The sequence below is a fragment of the Pongo abelii genome, chromosome Y (genome assembly GCF_028885655.2).
Source record: "Pongo abelii isolate AG06213 chromosome Y, NHGRI_mPonAbe1-v2.0_pri, whole genome shotgun sequence".
Lineage (NCBI taxonomy): Eukaryota > Metazoa > Chordata > Mammalia > Primates > Hominidae > Pongo > Pongo abelii.
This window is the reverse complement of record NC_072009.2, coordinates 48,715,924-48,736,396: the sequence shown is the minus strand read 5'-3', so window position 1 is coordinate 48,736,396 and position 20,473 is coordinate 48,715,924.

Genomic DNA, 20,473 nt, shown 5'->3' with positions numbered 1-20,473 from the left:
TTGGGCTGGGGGATGTACGGTCTTTCCTTTCCCATGAGACCATGTATCAGGCTGTCTTGAGGGTGAAACCTTGGACAGTACCTCAGATTTCTTGGCAGAGGTCCCTTCAGCTTTCTGCAGTGCATTGTGTCCCTGGTTAATATACCTGGAGAATGGCAATGATTTTTACCAGGCATAGTGCCTGCAAACATATTGTTCACAAGGCACATCCGGCACAGCCCTAAATCCATTCAACTTTGGTTCTATACAGCACATGTTTCTGTGAGCACAGGGTTTGGGCTAAAGTTACAGATTAACAGTATCTCAAAGCAGAAAAATTTTTCCTTGTACGGGTCAAAATGGAGTTTCTTATGTCTTCCTTTTCTACATAGACACGGTACAATTTGATCTCTTTTTCCTTTCCTCACATAGTCCCAGTTCCCCTTTGTCACTCTGCTGCAGCCATGGTGATCTTGCCACGTTTTCTACCAAGGTAAGCAAGCTTATGACAGGATTCTTTATATTTTTTCATCCTCCTGAATAATTACAGTCTAATTATCTTATTCTTTCATTTAGATGTTGACAGTCACCTTGTAAGAAAATTATTTTATAATTTTTTATGTACAATCAAAACGTACTTGGTAATATTGAATCCTGCCTATACTATACAGAATTGATAACCTCATTCAAGAGCAAAGCAAAAACTAAAGAAAATAAAGCAAAACCCACACTATAACATAACTGCATAACATTTAGGAATCCTAAATAGTAGATTAACTTATTTTACTTAACATTATTAACAGATAAAGTTATAAATCTTCTGAATAAAAATAAACTCATGTTAAAATACAATTAGTGCTTCATAAATAACAAGGAATTAAAAATTGTCTAGACCCTGGAAAGCAATAATTTTTTATGTCAACCAAGAAAACACTTAATCAAGAAAGACAAGTTGAAATCGCTAGGAAACTTTTTTTGGTCTTCCCATTCAACTATCCTGGCACAGATGATGTTTCAAAAGTTAAATTCCACATTCCCAAAGTGAGGCCGGGATTTCTAATATAGGAAGGCATGAAGAATAACTAGTGTGCTAATTTCTAGTGTTTGTTCCACCTTTAGGTGTTACATAGATTATTGATGAAACACACTTATCTCTATTTTGTCTAATGCAGAACTTATTCATGATTAAAAAGGTTAAGAACATGTAACAAACATTTAAGTCCTGGAGCAAAGGATACAGTTGACTTACAAAACAGATAACCTGTAAAATAAAGCAAAAGATAAAGAGATCTTTATTTCAAAAAAATCTTGACATTTAACAGCATTTAAATAAAATGAAGTATTTAAAAAAATACATAACTGTAACAGAAGATATTTTCAAAAATGTGCAAAACTCTAAGCATTAATTAAGAAATGTAAGAAGAAAGTGAAGGCTAATGCAGAATTTTAAACTATCTCTCTACATATCAAAGGAGAGTGTTAATACAGTCCCAGTTTTAAAAACTGATCATTTTTATATTACATTCTATCAAAACACTGATAGAATTCAAGTTAAACCTTAAATAATGAAGAGATCACCTTGGAGAAATGAAGAATAACTTACTATCAGAGTTAGCATATTATAATATTTTAAATATAGTGTTCTAAATGAAAACACAAAAAATCCCACAGAAGTATGGCTAATGTGAAGTAAAAACACTAACTGAAAGTGTCCTAGACTTCTGAGACAGAAACTTTAACCTGTAATTTTAAGTATGACCAAACAAGAAAATATTTTATAATATTTTTATTAAGAAATGACAGATGAAAGATAACAGAACAACATGGGAATATCAGTGAGACTGGAGTAGGAGTTTTTAAAAAAGTAAAAAAGTTTAAGCAGAAACTCAGTTATATGTAAGAAAACCCAACTCCCCCTGAGAAAGAGAAAGAGAAAAAGCTGTAGTTCTTTAAAAATTAACTGCCTGTTTTTCTGTGGGTAGTGAACTTTATCTCTCCTCCTTTTCAAGGCATAGTGAAAACCCTGTTTCTCTAGCTGTGGAGCTACAAAGTCACCAGACAGATAAATTCAAGTTGTGAAACTTGTTTTTTCTTGAAAAGTAAGAAATGTAATTCATGTCTCAATTAGCTAAATAACTCTTTCTTGCTTGCTTCTGTAATATGCTTTCCCTTGCACAGATCTCCTCCTGCCCCACAAAATGCTTAAAATGTAACTTAACTCTTTGTTCAGGGATCATTCCTTTAGATGTTAGTCCTACTGGGGTGGTGCAACCAAAAAATAAATATCCTCTTCAATGCCATCCATCTGTCTGATTCCTTATTCAATCCCGCTACATTTCCAGGGGCTCATCTGTGATTGGAGATGACAGATTTACTGTATCTTTTGCCCGCAGGACTAGAGCCCAGGGGCAGGGGAAGACCCAGAATCCAAGGTGCACCATAAGGGAGCTTATCCTGGCTTGAGACCATCTCTCCCTGCATCTTGGTCATCTGCCTGGTGGTGCAATGGAACGAGGGACAGGGCTGCAGGGTGTTACCAGCACTTCAGGAGACCGTGGTAAGGAGCAAGGTGCCAAGGCAAGAAAGTCCATCCCATAAGAATGAAGGAGAGCATAATCACCTCCTGGGGACCAACCTCTAATCCAACCCAGAGCAGCCAGGGGTGGCAGGAGTGGCCTGCCAATTTGGATGTACCTCATGTCCCCAGCAACATAGTGAGAGTGGTTCACTGATCTGGAGACAGAGACTGGGGGTGTGAGGGTATGTGTGAACCTACCCCAGTGAGGAGTCCTTGGGCAGGGGAGGTATGTGAAAGTGTGTGAAAAAGATGGTCTTGGGAGAGGTCATCACAAGGAGTAATGTGGGGAGGCACACATGACTTAGTGTGGGCTGTGTGCTCTGAGGCACATTCCTGGCTAAGCAGCTTCCAAAACTCCTGTAATAGGACACTGCCTTGTGGATTCAAGAGTGAAAGTCAGAGTGAAAGTGCACCACGGGGGAGGAAATAGGAGGCAAAGCATAGAAACCAACTCCTTTGGAATGTGTGATAAACAATTTTTAAAAAGGATTTAGAGGTGATTATGGGATGAAACTCTATGCTGAAAAATTAAGGCCATACTGTGGAATAGATTGTCCTGCTTTCAATGTGGCGTGGCCCTCTGAAGGTAAAATAGACAGGGAATTAAATGGTATTTTGCTTAAGTTAGTCACAAGTTTGAGAACAACCAAGATACCCAGATCAGTTTCCCTATATAGACTATTGGCTCAATGTGGCAGAAACTCACCCCAAGTGTCTACAGCCCTGCCTAGAGGGATATTACAAGGCATTAGTGGCTCAGGCAGCCCAAGCAAAGAAAGAAAGAAAAATCAAAAATGGGAACAAAGAGATGGCTCAATTTATAGCTGCTGCACTAGCAGAAAGTAACCATGGATTTGCTAAAGGGCATGGCCAAGGCAGAGGCCGAAGAAGAGGGCAGACAAGACTGGAAGAGAAAAGCCAGTCTCAGTTGGACAGGAACCAGTGTGCAAGGTGCAGGCAAATGGGCCATTGGAAAGACGAGTGCCCTGAAAACAAAAAGGATGGAGATGATGGTCAATAGTCGAACACCCGAGTGTGGCATTTGGTTGCTTGTCATGATGTTTCAAATGCAGATCCTGATCTGGTCAGCTTAGCGGGGCCCTTTTGAGGATTGAGACAGACTGGGTTCAATCATTTTAGGTCCCAGGGACCCTATGGTCTCTATGGAAGTAGGGGGCCACTTAATGGATTTTTTGGTCAATACTTGTGCTGACTTCTCTGTGGTAACTCACCCAATTAGTGCCCCCCACAAGAACTGTGCTACTATCATAGGGGATACTGGGACCAAATAAAAGAGACCTATCTGAAAATCCAGATGTGTTATTGGGGGACAAGAAGTGCAGCATGAGTTTCAATATATGCCAAATTGTCCAGTGCCCTTGTTGGGGAAAGACTTACTCCAGAAACTGCAGGCACAAATTTTCTTTACACCTAAAGGAAATATGACCCTTGATACAGGGAAGCCAAAGGCAATGGTATTGACCCAACTGTCTTAGGAACTGAGTAATGGCGGCTCTATGAACAGTGTACCAGGAGGCTGCTGGAGCCAGATACGTAGGGAATGCTTTTCAAAATACGTAGGGAATGCTTTTCAAGATACCAGATGTCTGGGCTGTGGACAACCCCCCTGAACTTTGCTGCAATCAGATTCCCAGTGGCAGTAGGACTTAAAGCTCATGCTGCCCTGGTACGAATCAGTCAGTACCTCCTACCCAGAGAGGCAATTGAAGGCATAACAAAACATCTAAATCAGCTCTATGATCATGGGATTATAGTGAAATGCAAGTCCTTCTGGAATAATCCTCTGCTTCCCGTGCACAAGCCAAATGGTGAACACAGGCCAGTGCAGGACCTCTGGGATGTAAACAAGGCCACTGTCACTATCCATGCCAAAGTACCCAACCCATGCACAATGTTAGGACAGATTTCTGCTGAGGTTGCATGGTTTACTTATCTGGACTTAAAGGATACTTTCTTTTGGTTGAGGCTTGTTCCCCAAATTTAGCCTATATTTGCCTTCCAGTGGGGGCAATCACAATATACCTGGACAAGGCTGCTGCAAGGGTTTAATAATTCTCCTACGATTTTTGAGGAGGCCTTGGCTACAGATCTTGAGGCTACCAAAGAAAAAGAGAGCCCTTCCTATGGAAAAATGAACAAGAAAAGGCCTTCAAGGATATAAAGGAAGCTCTCATCCAGGCCCCAGCACTAGTGTTGCCAGATGTAAAAAGCCCTTCTTTTGTATGTAGATGAATGAAAGGGAATGGCAGTCAGAGTTTTAACTCAGTTATTGGGATCTTGGCATTGTCCCATAGCATACTTATCCAAAAGACTTGACTTGGTGGCCTTAGGTTGGCCACACTGACTCAGGACGTTGGCAGCTACTGCAATTTTTATAGAAGATGCCAACAAGCTAGGCTTGGTCAGAAATTAATATTTCAGGTGCCACACATTGTAGTCTCCTTAATGGAGCAAGAGGATGTCATTGGCTGCCCAACTCTAGAATGGTAAAGTATCAAGGCTTCTGTATGAAAATCCCCAGATAACGCTAGAGATTGTAAATACCTTGAACCCAGGTACCCTGCTGCCTGTGGAGGAACCCGATCGGAAGGACGGTGGTTGCCTCACTGCTGGCAGAATCTTCCCCACTGTTGCATAAATAAGGTGGATGAAGTGTTCTAGAGCCAGGAAGATTTCAGAGATATCCCCTCAGAGAGCCCAGAGGTTGAATACTTCACTGATGGTAGCAGTTCCATAACAGATCGGGTGCGATATGCAAGGTATGCAGTAGTGACCCAACACTTGGTGGTTGAGGCTCAAGCGTTACCTTCTGGGACTTCCACTCAGAAGGCTGAATTAATAGCCTTAACCAGAGCACTATTATAAGCCAAGGGGAAAAAATTAAACATACGTAGTGACTCAAAATATGCTTCTGTAACCCTGTATGCCCATGGGGCAATATACAAAGAGAGAAGGCTTTTGACTACTGAAGGAAAAAAATCAAAAATAAAGAGGAAACTTCAATTATTAGAAACCATATGAGCTCTAGAGAAGGTGGCTGTGATTCATTGCAAAGGACACAAATCGGGAACAGCTATGAGGTGCAGGACAATAGAAAGGCAGACGGAGAGGCTAGGCAGGCAGCAATGGGCAAGGTTTTACCTGAAGAAAGGAATCTAGCAATGCATCTGTTTATAGAGCCCCCTTTGCCAGAAGTACCCAATTATTCTTCAAGTGAAAAAGCTGATTTGGTTAGGAAACAGAGAAATTTGTTGAAGGTGGATAGTGGCTGTTCTCTGATGGGAGGCAGGCTGCCCCAGAGACAATAGCCACTAGGTTTGTGAAGCAGATCCATCAATGAACCTACATTGGAAGGACAGCCCTAGATACTTTGATAGGTCAACACTTCTATGTATCACAGCTCTCTGCCATCACCCATGCTGTTTGTGAACAATGTCTATCCTGTGCCCAGAATAATACAAGGACCTACTCAACCCCCGGAAATTCAGGAAATGGGAGCTGTGCCTTGTGAGAACCTGCTTGTAGATTTTGCCAAGTTACCTCGAGCAGAAGGTTACTGGTATATGCTAGTGTTTGTTTCCACCTTCTGGGGGTGGGTTGAGGCTTTCCCCACCAGAACTGAAAAGGCATGAGAGGTGACAAAGGTGCTACTAAAAGACATCATACCAAGGTTTGGGTTGCCTTTAACCCTAGGATTAGACAATGGTCCTGCATTTTTGGCTGAAGTAGCACAACAGCTTAATCAACCTTTAAAGATCAAATGGAAACTGTCCATAGCCTACCAACCACAGATTTCAGGGAAGGCGAAACAGCTAAACTGGACACTCAAAAAGCTACTAAAAAAGTTTTGCCAAGAAACTCCCTTAAGATGGAATCAGGTCTTGCTCATGGTCCTCCTCCAGGTCAGGTGTACACCTGCAAAACAAACAGGGTATTCACCCTATGAAATATTGTTTGGAAGGCCACCTCCAATCATTAATCAAATTAGAGGGGATTTAAAGGGGTTAAGAGAGCTAACCCTCAGAAGACAGATGCAGGCTTTAGGAGTGGCAATGCAGGAGGGGTAAGGCTGGGTAAGGGAAAGTATCCCTATAAATCTATCAGACCCAGTGCATCCACATAAGCCGGGTGGCTCTGTCTGGGTTAAAAGGTGGAATCCAACAACACTGAGGCCCTATGGGATGGGTTCCATATATTGTAATCATGTCAATTCCTACTGCTGTTAAAGTTGCAGGTGTCACACCTTCAATTCACCATAGCTGGCTGAAACCAGTGGCAGCAGTGACTCCTGATGACAACAAGTGGATTAGCCAAGACCCATTATCGCCCCACCTGAATAGTCCTACAGTGAATCCCAACCACTGATAAGAAGTTCAACTGCCCTGCTGTGACCACACCAGAGGCTGGTCAGTCTATGCACGGCTAAAGCTTGAGGATCCCACAAGATCTGTTCTAGTCATATCCCGCAAGATGACTAGTCTACACACAGCCAAAGCCAAGAGGACCATCTTTGGATAAGTAAATGTGGATACAATTTATAACCCTAGTTATAATTCTGTCAATACTGATTGTTCTGTTGTTATGTTATGACTGCAAGTGCTGCAAACCTCTATTCCCAGAGGAAGATTTGCCATGCCCATGTGTAGTGTAAGCATGTTTCTATTACACACACTGATGTTACCATTTCTGCCTATATGAAGAGGGGAGAAATCTCTAGAAAGATGCCCACATGGTGTATGTACTACCTGGGTGAGGAATACCATAATTAAAACTCTACAGTAACATACCTGCTATGAACATACGGGAAAAAAGTTAGGAACATGCACATACAACTGGACAAACTATTCAGTCTGTGACCAAGGAAATAATCAGCTATATGCATGTATGTATGTTATGACCCTAAGCGCTTAACCTATGAATTCTGGTTCAAGGTACATATTAAATCAGAGGGATAAAAAGAAGGAGAGCTTATAGACTGAACCATAAATGGTCTCCTTTATGGTCTTATAAAAGACTCTCCTGTAAAGTGCCTATTTTCTTGTAGTTTGTTGCCTGCCATGCTGTGTATGTTCATCATCTTAAAAAACCAGAAGCAGTCTGCAGTGGTGTGACACAAGAAAAGTTAAACAGCAGCAGTCCTAAACATCTGGATGGAGAACCACAAATCAGGTGCCCAGACTGTAACATTCAGTGGTCTATGGTAACACAGCTCCAACCCTTATATTCAGGAGGGACTACTCTGCTAACTCACATGTCAACCAAACCAAATTGTGAGACAAGAACATGCAATCCTTTAAATTTTACTATCTTAAAGCCAGAGCTACCTTTTTGGTCTAAAGGACAGAGAGCACTACTACAAATTCATAGAAAAGGAGCAGGCCTTGGAGTTCCACTACTAACTGTCAAAAAAGCTAGAAGGACTCAAATACATCCAACTCCACAATTCTGGGTCCATGAGTCATTCTGTAAGCCTTTTGATCAGTCAGTGCCTGAGCTTCTCCCAACAACCAAAAACTTGTTTGCTCAACTAGCTGAATACATAGCTGGCAGCTTAGAAATTTCTCATGCTATGTATGTGAAGGAACTAATATGGAGGACCAGTGGCCATGGGAGGAAAAGGAATTAATGGCACAAGATAACTTCACTTCACCTAACCCTGCCAGTAAACCAACAGCCTCAGCCAGTGTTTGGTTGTTACAAACCTCCATAATTGGAAAGTACCATATCACATGATGGGGAAAGGCTTTCACAGAGACAGTAGAAAAAACAACCTGCCTAGGGCAACAACAAAGCTCTATAAACACCCAGAACGACTCCTGCTTACCAGATCCAAACCCTTTCTCTTGATTCTCTTCTCTAAGTCACTCTTGGGATCAGCTAGAGGCTCCAAATGCTTTGAAGGCACCCTCTGGACTATATTGGATCTTGGATCATGTGCATATCGGCAATTGCCAGCTAAATGGACAGGGACTTGTGTGTTAGGAACAATCAAGCCATCCTTCTTTCTAATTCCTCTAAAGCAAGGAGAACTCTTAGCATATCCAGTTCATGATGAAAATAAAAGAAGAGCTAGAAGACACATAATCACAGAAATAGACACAAATATCAAAACGGGTGTGGATATTGGAAACTGGAAAGATAATGTATGGACTCCTGAAAGAATCATTGAATATTATGGGCCAGCTACCTGGGTGGAAGACATGTCATGGGGTTACCGCATCCCAATCTATATGCTCAACCGCATATAGGTTGCATAAGGTTGCAAGCAGTTCTTGAAATTATAACCAATGAAATGTCAAGTGCACTAGAACTATTAGCAATACAAGCAACACGAATGAGAAATGCTATACATCAAAATAGATTGGCTTAGCCAAAGATGCTAAGATTGGCTTAGCATCTTTCTAGAGATTTCTCCCCTCTTAGTATAGGCAGAAATGTTGACAACATCTTAGCTTTAAGAGGAGTAGTATGTGGAAAATTTAATTTAATGAACTGTTGCCTAGAAATTGATAATAATGACCAAATTGTCATGGAAATCACAGCTAGAATGCACAAATTGGCCCATGTTCCAGTTCAGACTTCGTCTGGGTAGTCCCTGGATTCCTTGGTTGGAGGATATTTCTCAAACTTTGGAGAATTCAAAACCCTCATTGGTGGGTTCTTGCCTTTTCTTGGCCTTGGCATCTGCCTCATCCTCCCTTGCATTTTGCTCCTGTTTATTAGTACTATTGAGTCAACTACAGAGGCAATAGTAACCCAAGACACTGCCACACAGTTGATGGCATAAAGAAAATATCAGCCACTGCCAGTATAAAAAGAAGTTCAGCTCCACCAAGAGGTGGCAAATAGTGGTGCTTTCTATTAACATGTTTTTTATAAGAAGCACCAAAAGGGGGAAATGGAACATGAATTAAAATAAATTAAAGAATGTGTAAGCAGAAACTCAGCTGCATGTAAGGAAAGCCAATTCCCCCTGAGAAAGAGAAAGAGCTTGAGTCCTTTAAAAATTAACTGCCTGTTTTTCTGTGGCTAGTAAGCCTAATCTCTCCTCCTTTGCCAGGTATTGTGAAGACCCTGTTTCTCTAGTTGCGCAGCTGCAAGCTCACTAGACAGATAAACTCAAGGCATAAAACATGTTTTTCCTTGAAAAGTAAGAAATGATGTAATGCATGTCTCAATTAATTGAATAACTATCTTTGTTTCTTGCTTCTGTAATATGCTTTCCCTTGCACAGATCTCCCCCTGCCCCACAAAATGCTTAAAAGGTAACTTAACTCTTTCTTCAGGGCTCAGTCCTTTGGATGTTAATCTGACTGGGCTGGTGCACCTAAATAATAAGTATCCTCCTCAACCCCATCAGTCTCTCTGATTCCTTAAAAAATCCCACTACAAGACAAATTTAAAAGTAAAATGTGGAAAATTTAGTGATAAGGAGCACAATGACTTGGATTTTAAAAAAATAGTAAATAACTTTAACAACAGATTGAACAGGTGAAGATTCAGTAAATCTGAAGATATAAAAATTGAAACAGCCCAAAATGAGATGTTTTTTGGGCTGTTTTTTGGGTTTTTTCACCTAAAGAGTATGTACCATTAAATTTACCAATTCATGAAATGTGAGTGCCACATAAGTGCCAAAGAAGAGGCAGAAAAAAATACATAAAAATATGAATGGGCCTAGCATGGTGGCTTACACTTGTAACCCCAGAGGTCAGGAGTTCAAGACCAGCCTGGCCAATATGGTGAAACCCTGTCTCTAATAAAAATACAAAATTAGCTGGCTGTGGTGGTGCTTGCCTGTAATTCCAGCTCCTTGGGAGGCTTTTGTACTTTTCGGTATTCTACAATTTATAATACCTCAGATTATGTCTGCATACACTGGGTGTCCATTTAAATAGATTTGTAATGGTCTTATGTAATATTTTTCTACTTGAATTGTAATAGTAATAGTTGTGTTTGCCAGTGTGGTAACAATAATGGCAATTTTCTTTAGAGATTTAATTCTTCCTATGGCTTCAAATTACTATCTAATGTCCTTTTGTTTTAACTTGATGGTCTTCCTCCCAGCAACCCTTGTGCAGAATTGTTAGTAACAAATTTCATTAGCTTTTTCTTATCTGGGCATTTTGGCTGGAAGATCATTTTGCAGATACAGATTTCTTGTTTGACAGCTTTTTTCTATTTAAACATTCTCATCCTACTGCTTTCTGACTTCTGCGGTTTGTGCTGAACAGTCATCTGTTAATTTTAAGCAAAACTCCCTTCCAAATAACAAATTATTTTCTATTCCTGTTTTTACAATTCTGCTTTTCTTGGCTCTTCACTGACAATAAAGTTTCTTGATGTGGCTATCTTTGACTATTTTCTGATATTAGATTTTTGCCCTTCTGGAACTTGAACTTGTAGATTCATTTTTTTTTTCTCATGTTTGGGGAATTTTCAGCCGTGTGTGTGTGTGTGTTTGTGTGTGTATGTATAAATGTATGTATATACATATGTGTATATGTGTGTGTGTGTGTGTGTGTGTATATATATATATATATATATATATATATATATAGAGAGAGAGAGAGAGAGAGAGAGAGAGATTAAATACAGCTTAGCCAGGAATGTGCCTTCCCCTGTCACAGCCTACTGCAGCTGCAAACTCATTTTATCAGCTCTATGCAATGTCCTAGGTCTAATTTCCCCCACACTTGCCTCACAGCACACAGCCTACAGTAAGGAATCTATGCCTCCCCATGTCACTCTCTGCATTGCCTTTCCCAAGACCATCTCTTTCACACACTTTCACAACACTACCCTTTCCCAGGACTCCTTATCAGACAAAAAGAGCCTCCCTCATGTACCAGGTGAGCCTATTTAGGCTACCACATTCACACACATACACACACCATTTCTACCCCAGGACACTTACCAGATGAAACAAGCCTGTCTTGTATCCTGGGTAGTTTCGCACCCACCCACACACTCCCCATTTATGTCTCCACATCTACAGAACCCCTTTCACTTTGTTACTGGGGACATGAGGTTCATCCAAACTGGCAGGCCACTTCTGCCATACCCAGTCACACTGGGTTAGATTTGTGGTCAGTCCCCAGGAGGTGATCAAACTTCCCTTCATCCTTACGGGATGAGCTTCTTGTCTTGGGCCCTTCCTCCTTGCTGTGGTTCCTGGCATCATCCTGCAGCCCCGTCCCCTGTTCTGTTGCAATGTCAGGCAGGTCTATGGGACATGGGGAGAGACAGTCTCCATCTGGGTGAAGCTCCAATACAACACATCTTGGATACCAGGTCTCCCACAGCCCTGAGGCTCTAGTCCTGCAGACAAAGGAGACAGTAAAGCATTAGTCTCCAATCCCAGATGAGCCCTCAGAAATGTAGTGGGATTTTTTAAAGAATCAGAGAGACCGATGGCAATGGGGTTGAGGAGTATATTAATTATTTGGGTGCACTGGCCCAATTTGGATTAACATCCAAATAACTGAACCCTGAACAAAGAGTTAAGTTACCTTTTAAGCATTTTGTGGGACAAGGGGAGGTCTGTGCAGGGGAATCATATTACAGAAGCAAGAAACAAAAACATTTATTCAATTAATTGAGACATGCATTACATCATTTCTTAATTTTCAAGGTAAAACATGTTTTACCACTGGATTTTATCTGTCTAGTGACTTTGCAGCAGCACAGCTAGAGAAACAGGGTCTTCACAATGCCTGGGAAAGGAGAAGAGGTAAGGCTCACTAGCCACAGTGAAACAGGCAGTTAATTAAAAAAAAAAAACAAAACTCCAGCTCAGTTCTCAGTGTGCTCACCGTCCTGCTGGCACTCAAAACTGCCTGCCTCATCATAGCTGGCATGGCTCAGTGTGTGTAGTGGCCAGAGCCCACACTCACTTATTTACCCCAAGCCAATGTTTGCTATGCTTGATCTTGGCAGGTATGAAATCCAGGCTGGTAATGCAAGCTGAGTGCAGCCTACTGGGCAGAGTGGATAGAAAAAGCTTAGCAAGCCCAAGCAAAACTTGGACGAAGACACCACTGGCCACAGATATGTATGTTTGGCAAAATGATTCCCAAAGTATTCCATGACAAAAAAAAAAAAAATAACTAATTTTCTTTAACTACCTTACTTCATTTGAAACTTAGACTGCTGATAATTCAGTTTCTTATATTTTGGTACATTTCTACCCTTTTCTGGAAATTATTATATTTGGAGACTTTTTAAAAATCAACTTTAAGAGAGTGGTTTTTACATTGAACCATCTCATCTCTTACTTACATAAAGTTCTATGAGAATATATATCTGAAATATATGGCTTTGGGCTTCAGCTTAGCATTACTTTAATAGATTATAGAACTTGCCTAGAGAACTAGATTTCTGAACACTGGATTTTGACATTTTGTACTCAGATAATTTATTGTTGTGAGAATTATTTGCTGCGCATTGTAGGATGTTGAGCTGCACTTCCGACCTCTCCACTAGTGCCATGGTAACCTCCTTTTCCCATGGCTAAAACATGCAAATATATTTGTATCTTGTAGATGAAAAATACTTTAAAATTTACTAGTCTGTACAGCTCTTATTAAGAAATAAGAAACCATTTGAAAAGAAAGGTTGGTGGAAATTTAACAGAAGTCCTGATTTTTCACCAACTCTTTCCTATCAAAGCTTCTTGCCTCTTTCTATCTCCATCTTATAAGTTGGGCAAATAATAATTTTCTTTTTCTAGAATAGTGTTCAAAACTCAGGTGAAATGGGTATTGAAGAGCTAATACTTGAAGACCAGTTTAGAGTAAGAAAAGAGTTATTGGTCTTTCAAACTCCTGAGGAATGTGTCACATTTATTGTAAAATAGATGCTAATCTCATTTAAGTAAGTTCTAAATTTTGTCACTAAAACTATTGATCATGGCATCATGAATGTTTGTTAGCAAATCTAATTAAACCTTGTATGTGGTGTCTTTGAGAAATCATCTGGAGTTTTTTGTTGATCTATTTTCTCTTAAAAAGTTTTTTGTCTTAGAAAGCTTAACATCATTAATCAGTAGAGAAATGCAAATCAAAATCACAACGAGATACCACCTCAGGCCCGTCAGAATGGTGACTATTAAAATGTCAATAAATAACAGAAGCTGACAAGGCTGTGGGGAAACAGGTAGATTTCTAAACTGTTGGTGGGAAAGTACGTTAGTACAGACACTGTGGAAGACAGTGTGGTAATTTTTCAAGGATCTAGAAATACCATTGACTGAGCAATGCTATTACTGGCTACATACTCTCAAAACACAAATCATTCTATTAGAAAGATACAGGCATGTGTATGTTTACTGCAGTACAATTTACAATACCAAAGGCATAGAATCAACTTAAATGCCCACTTTGCTCGGAGAGCATTATAGGCTAGATAAAGAAAATGTGGTACATGTACACCATGAAATACTTAGCAGCTTTAAAAAGCAATTAGATCATGTCTCTTGCAAGGACATGGATAAAGCCAGAACCATCCTCCTCAGCAAAGTAACACAGGAACAGAAAGCCAAACGGTACATTTTCTCACACATGAATCAGAGCTGAATATTGAGAACACATGACACATAAATACAAAACACACACAGTGGGGCCTGCCAGGGAGTGGAGGATGGGAGAGAATCAGGAGAAATAGCTAATGCATGTGGGACTTAATACCTAGGTGATAGAGTGATAGGTGCAGCAAATCAACATGGCAAATATTTACTTACAAAATGAACCTGCATGTCCTCCACATGTACCCTCAAACTTAAAGTAAAAATAAATTTAAAATAACAAAACTAAAAATGAAAAGCCTTTCATCTCTAAAGAGGTTATAGTAACTTTAAAATGTATGAGTCATTGTATTTAACAGGTTTTGTAAAGTAATTGCAAAGCAGAGTTGTGATAAATGGCTACAAAAAGTCAATAAGTAGTAAATCTCAGTTGTTACTTGATTGGATCTCTTTTTTCTTTTCTTTTCTTTTCTATACTTTCTTTTCTATTTTAAAAAATAGAATGTCAGACTGTTTCCCAGGGTGAGGTGTAGTGGTGCGATCTTGGTGCTCTACAATTTTCTGACGCCAAGGTATAGGTGATTCTTCTTTCTCAGACACCCAATTAGCTGAGTCTATTGGTGTGCACCTCCACACCAGGCTAATTTTTTGTGTTAGCAGAGATGGGGTTTCACCATTTTGGCCAGGCTGGTCTCAAACTCTTGACCTAACATAATCCGTCTTAGCCTCCCAAAGTTTGAAATAACAGTCTTGTGCCACCAAACCTGTCCCTAGATTAAAATTCCAAATGATAAAAAAAAAATCTTGCAGATCTTCATTTTTATTTCATATATCATGATGGTATTTTTATTGCCTTATAAGTCAAAAATATATAATTTTAATGCATTTCTCCTATGTGTAATACATTTATTTCAGTTTATACATGATGAAAAAGTAAATTTATTTATAAGATTTTTGTGTGTAATATTCTCAGCTTTTAAACATTATTTTAAATATCTATTCTGAGACACTGATAACACTGAGTATACTCATTTTTTAAAATTTTGATTTTCTTTTGTAAAAAAATCAACATTGTTTCAAACTATTATGAGATGTTTAACTTTGTCTAATAAATTTTAAACATTATTTTAAGTTTACTTGGTATCTATTAGCATGTCTACTTCATTTGAATAGACACGTTTATCTAACCTATGTATTGTACTAATAATATGTGATGCCTTTTTCCAAGTTATTAAGATTTAATTGATTATATCATCTTTCCTGCATTCAAAATTGACCTGCAATATATAAGAAGTGAAGAACTGTCTGCTGAGCAGGCTGTTTCCATCTGAAGTTTACCTACTACCATCAAATCTGGTTTTGATCTACTTTGTAACATTAGCTATTGGCTGTTTAAGAAATCTCAAACAGAAAGTAGACTGAAATATATTATATAGGCACAGTAAAAACTGCCAGGTGTTTTCATTATAAACCTGTTTTTGTTCATTTACAGTACTTTAGTTTGAAATTCTATTTCATTGTTTAGGAAAAAATTAACTCTTTTTTTGATCAGAGAGCTTAATATTATGTAAAACTCAGGTATATAATTAATGCAATTTTTGTTAGAGGACATTAATTGAAAAAAAAATTAGATGTGTCTTTTAAATGCTCCCCTAGAGTTGATTTTGCTAACTCACCACGGTAAGTTTTATTTAATCATGTGTGAAATAAAGCCAAAATTTTAGAGTAACATGAAGCCAAATGAATTGCTATAAAAAGTGTATATTTAAAATGTACACATTGAAAATATTTTTATAAGCCAAGCATTAAAGTTCCTTTTAATTTTAGTGGAATTTTAAGAAAGGTATTGCTTTGAAGATCAGAAAATGGGAAGAGAGCAGGTGAGTGTACTTTATTAAGCTCCAAATGCTCATGTGAGTCTCAGAAAGTGGATAGCTATTTTCAGATCTTACACAGAACTGAAACTCTGAGTGGGAGACAGTGCAAGTAAAATAACAGATTACAACATAAAATTTATTTTATTTTAAAGGACAAACAAGAGTTAAAAATATAATTAACAACAGCATTCAATATAAATCTTTAATTAGTAATGTGAACTTATCTTTGCTTATGTCTTTTCCTTTGTGAGGACTTTTTCATCATATAGTAGAGGTTTCTAGCTAAACTCACTTCTTAAAAACAATCAGATCTTTATTTTTTATTTTTTCTACAGAATCTATGGAGAGAGAAGACTTTGCCTGCAATTTTTTTTAGTTAAAGTTAAATCTAGCTACTGTATTTATGTAGTAAAAATTTACATTTCAAATGATATTTTAAAAGTACTTGTTTATTTAATTAGCCAATGTTTCATGTTTTTAATACATGCTTTCAAATATAAAAGAGAGTTTGTACTAAAATTATAAATTTTCTATCAATTTTATATTTTCATATTTCTGGCCCAGAGATTATTTTTGCATATTCAATTTTTTTTCACACAAAATAGAACATAGAATATCCAGTATTGTTAACTTTGTTTGATACTAGTAACATACCTGTCAGTACATAAAAGTCTATCTAATTCTTCTATTTTCTTTTTTGCTACATAACTTGCCATTGAATGTCCTATAATTTATATAACCCACCCCTAAGATGCATTAATGTTTAATTTTCTTTCAGTTGGCATGGGTAGAGAGTGATTTATAGTTCTCAAAGTGATTTTAAAAACACCATGTCACTGACTTCATCTCACAATAAAACTGAATTGGTTTTCTGTTCTTCTGTTCGTCTGCCGAGAATGATGGTTTCCAGCTTCATCCATGTCCCTACAAAGGATGTGAACTCATCCATTTTTTATGGCTGCATGGTATTCCATGGTGTAATATTTTCTTTATCCAGTCTCTCATTGATGGCATTTGGGTTGGTTCCAAGTCTTTCCTATTGTGAATAGTGCCACAATAAACATATGTGTTTTTATAGTAGAATGTATTCTACACATAGTAGAATGATTTATAATCCTTTGGGTATATACCCAGTAATGAGATTGCTGGGTCAAATGGTAGTGCTGATTCTAGATCCTTGAGGAATCGCCACTGTTTCCACAATGCTTGAATTAATTTACACTCCCACTGACAGTGTAAAAGTGTTCATATTTCTCCACATCCTCTCCAGCATCTGTTGTTTCCTGAATTTTTAATCACCATTCTAACTGGTGTGAGAGCGTATCTCCTTGTGGTTTTGCATTTCTCTAATGACTAGTGATGATAAACTTTTTTTCATACATTTGTTGGATTCATAAATGTCTTCTTTTGAGAAGTGTCTATTCATATCCTTAGACTACTGGTTGATGGAGTTGTTTGTTTATTCTTGTAAATTTGTTTAAGTTTTTTGTAGATGCTGGATATTAGCCCCTTGTAAGATGGATAAGATTGCAAAAATTTTCTCCCATTTTGTAGTTTGCCTGTTCACTCTGATGATAGTTTCTTTTTCTGTGCAGTAGATCTTTAGTTCAGTTAGATCCCATTTGACCTCTCTTATTTCCTTGAACGGTGTAGTTCTTCTTGAAGAAGTGCTTGACATCCCTTGTAAGCTGTATTCCTAGGTATTTTATTCTCTTTCTAGCCATTGTGAATGGGGAATTCACTCACGATTTGGTTCTCTGTTATTGGTGTATAGGAATGCTGATGATTTTTGCACATTAATTGTGTGTGCTGAGACTGTGGAAGTTGCTTATCAGCTTAAGGAGATTTTGGGCTCAGATGTTAGGATGTTCTAAATGTATAATCATGTAATCTGCAAACAGAAAATTTGGCTTCTCCTTTTCCTATTGGAATACGTTTTATTTGTTTCTAATGCCTGATTGCCCTGGTCCGAACTTTCTTTTTTTTTTTTTTTCTTTTATTATTATTATTATTATTATTATACTTTAGGTTTTATGGTACATGTGCGCAATGTGTAGGTAAGTTACATATGTATACATGTGCCATGCTGGTGTGCTGCACCCACCAACTCGTCATCTAGCATTAGGTATATCTCCCAATGCTATCCCTCCCCCCTCCCTCCACCCCACAACAGTCCCCGAAGTGTGATGTTCCCCTTCCTGTGTCCATGTGTTCTCATTGTTCAATTCCCACCTATGAGTGAGAATATGCGGTGTTTGGTTTTTTGTTCTTGCGATAGTTTACTGAGAATGATGATTTCCAATTTCATCCATGTCCCTACAAAGGACATGAACTCATCCTTTTTTATGGCTGTGTAGTATTCCATGGTGTATATGTGCCACATTTTCTTAATCCAGTCTATCATTGTTGGACATTTGGGTTGGTTCCAAGTCTTTGCTATTGTGAATAATGCGGCAATAAACAGAGAAATGCAAATCAAAACCACAATGAGATACCATCTCACACCAGTTAGAATGGCAATCATTAAAAAGTCAGGAAACAACAGGTGCTGGAGAGGATGTGGAGAAATAGGAACACTTTTACACTGTTGGTGGGACTGTAAACTAGTTGAACCCTTGTGGAAGTCAGTGTGGCGATTCCTCAGGGATGTAGAACTAGAAATTTCATTCGACCCAGCCATCCCATTACTGGGTATATACCCAAAGAACTATAAATCATGCTGCTATAAAGACACATGCACACGTATGTTTATTGCCGAACTTTCAATACTACTTTGAATATGAGTGGTGGGAGGGGCCATCCTTGTCTTGTGCCGGTTGTTAAAGAAAATGCTTCCAGTTTTTGCCCATTCAGTATGATATTGGCTGTGGGTTTGTCATAAATAGCTCTTATTATTTTGAGATACATTCCATCAATACCTAGATTGTTGAGAGTTTTTTAGCATTAAGTGGTGTTGAACTTTATCGAAGTCCTTTTCTGCATCTATTGAGATAATCATGTGATTTTTGTTATTGGTTCTGCTTATGTGATGGATTCCGTTTATTGATTTGCATATGTCGAACTAGCCTTGTGTACCAGGTATGAAGCAGACTTGATCATGGTGGATAAACTTTTTGATGTGCTGCTGGATTCAATTTGCCCTTATTTTATTGAGGATTTTTTCATTGATGTTCACGGGGGATATTGACCTGAACTTTTCTTTTTGTATGTGTGTCTCTGCCAGGGTTTAGTATAAGGGTGATGCTGGTATCATAAAGTGAGTTAGAAAGGATTTCCTCTATTTTTAATGTTTGTAATAGTTTCAGAAGGAATGGTACCAGCTCCTGTTTGTACCTCTGGTAGAATTCGGTTGTGAAACCATCTTGTCCTGGAATTTTTCTGGTTGGTAGTCTGACTTAATAACAAGTTCTGACTCAATTTCAGAACTTGTTATTGGTCTAGGCAGGAATTCGACTTCTTCCTGGTTTAGACTTGGGAGGGTGTATGTGTCCAGGAATTTATCCATTTCTTCTAGATTTTCTGATTTATTTGCATACAGGGGCCTATGTTATTCTCTAATGGTGGTTTGAATTTCTGTAGGATCAGTAGTGATATTCTCTTTATCTTTTTTATTGTGCTATTTGATTCTACCCTCTTTTCTTATTTATTTGTTTGTTTATTTATTTATATTTTATTTTTTATTTTTTGAGATGGAGTCTTGCTCTGTTGCCCAGGCTGGAGTGCAGTGGCACAATCTCGGCTCACTGCAAGCTCCGCCTCCCAGTTTCAGGCCATTCTCCTGCCTCAGCCTCCCGAGTAGCTGGGACTACAGGCACCTGCAGCCATGCCCAGCTAATTTTTTGTATTTTTAGCAGAGACGGGTTTCACTGTGTTAACCACGATGGTCTCTATCTCCTGACCTCATGATTCACCCACCTCAGCCTCCCAAAGTGCTGGGATTACAGGTGTGAGCCACCATTCTTCTTTATTGGTTTGGCTAGTGGTCTATCAATTTTGTTGATCTTTTCAGAAAACTAGCTCCTACATTCATTGATTGTTTGAAGGTTTTTTGTGCCTTTATCTGCTTCAGTGTTTGCTCTGATCTTAGTTGTTTCTTGTCTTCTGCTAGCTTTTGAATTTGTTTGCTCTTGGTTCTCTAGCTCTAATAATATGGATGTTATTGTGTTGATTTTAGATGGTTCCTGGTTTCTCTTGCGGGCATTTAGTGCCATAAACTTCTCTCTAAACATTGCTTTAAATGTGTCTCAGAGATTCTGGTACACTGTGTCTTTGTTCTTATTAATTTCAAGGAACTTATTTATTTCTTCCTTAATTTTCTTATTTACCCAATATTCATTCAGGAGCAGCTTGCTCATATTCCATGGAGTTACGCAGCTCTGAGTGAGTTTCTTAATCCTGAGTTCTAGTTTGATTGCACTGTGGTCTGAGAGACTGTTTGTTCTGATTTCCATGCTTTTGCATCCGCTCTGGAGTGTTTTACTTCCAATCATGTGG